The sequence below is a fragment of the Lissotriton vulgaris genome, chromosome 1_1, assembly GCF_964263255.1.
Source record: "Lissotriton vulgaris chromosome 1_1, aLisVul1.2, whole genome shotgun sequence".
NCBI classification, from domain to species: Eukaryota; Metazoa; Chordata; class Amphibia; order Caudata; family Salamandridae; genus Lissotriton; species Lissotriton vulgaris.
Window position 1 is genome coordinate 1,123,264,219 of NC_141685.1, and position 1,567 is coordinate 1,123,265,785.

The window sequence follows — 1,567 nt, forward strand, 5'->3', positions numbered from 1 at the left end:
CTGGCCTTCCCACCCATCCGGGTGCAAGGATGCGCCACCTGATGGAGTTCCTGTTCGCGCGCCAACTGAAGGAAGTGTCCCGATTAAGGTCACCCGGGTCACTTGTGACCACCTCTCAGCCTTCCACACAAATGAAGAGTCGGTCAGACAGTAGAGAATACAAACCAAGGGTGTTTTATTTCGGGTCCACTCGAGTGGAGTCCGGTCTGACCAGCCTCCTTAGATTGCTGCAGAGGAACTGACTTCAGCAAGCAGAGCAGCACATGAAATACAGTTCAGAACCGATAATGATACGCACTCACTGGAAATTTTCAGTTGGTAGCTAGTGAACAAAGGAGGTACAGAAGGATGGGTCTAGGTCCTGAGAGGGTACATGCTATCTCAACGCCAAGGTCACTCTGCCTGCACCTGCCGCTCTAAGGGTAGGAGCAGGCCTATCTACAGGGAAAGGAATGCATTAGCAAAGACAGTGTATTCATTAGCACAGCGAAGCTCAGCCTTGGAGAAACAAAAAAACGATTGCAGCAGCTTTCAACTGCAGCAGACATTGAGTGAGAGAGAAGTTAGTTTCAATCATGGTTCAAAATGGCAGCTGAATACAAAATGGTGCAGCAAACGCTAACTTAAGTAGAACAATGCATAGAGAATTCGGCTAAAAACATTTCTATTCCAACATTAAGGGCGATTAATGAAATCCCTTTTAGTATAATAAAAAAAAAGAAAAGCGGTCACTGCCATCACAGCGAGCCTCTAGATGGCAATGTGCGTTTCCTAGGATACCACCAGCTGATCGCTCACGCTTCCCTGCCTCGGAGAATACCGGCAAATGGGACGCGACCGATCAGCTGCTTTACTTAGGCAGGAAAACGCTTATCTAGTACCTTTGCCAGATTAACATATATTTATTTAAGGCTTTCCTAAGGTCTATTATTTAAACCTTTGCCTTTGATATAATAAGGAAATTAACCCTTTGGGAACCTATAAGGAAATTAACCCTTTGGGAACCTACTGTTTTGCCTTTAATATAATAAGGAATTTTGGGAATCCTCTTACTGAATATAATGTCTGACATTGAATCAGATGATTCCCAAGCTCCGACCCCATTCCCAACACTAATGAGGAGCTTATCAAAATATGAATCCAACAAGAAATGCACTCTTGCATGAGAGAAACCAACAGCCAAGTCGTTGCAGGCAAAAGAACCCTAACTGAGGAAAGCAAACCTCTGACCACTAAAGAGCGCGTAATGACGATTATACTAAAAGTGGAGGAAAAAGGTCAAGGAAAAGCAATAATGTAGAAAGGCTGAGCCCAATGAGCACACTGGGAGATCCAAGCACCTCAACCTAATGGGAGGCCTACGCACCTCACACTCTAAAGGAGGACTAAGCACCTCAAACTCTAAGGGAGGCCTATGCGCCCCAAAGACCACCACAGGTGTCCTTAATAGCATAAATTACCAGGATGCCCCAAGCAGCACACACTACCAAAGTGCTCCACCTGACCCCCAATTAATTGACCTAGAACAACAAGGAGCGTTTGAGTCTATGGACGAATATATCCTAGA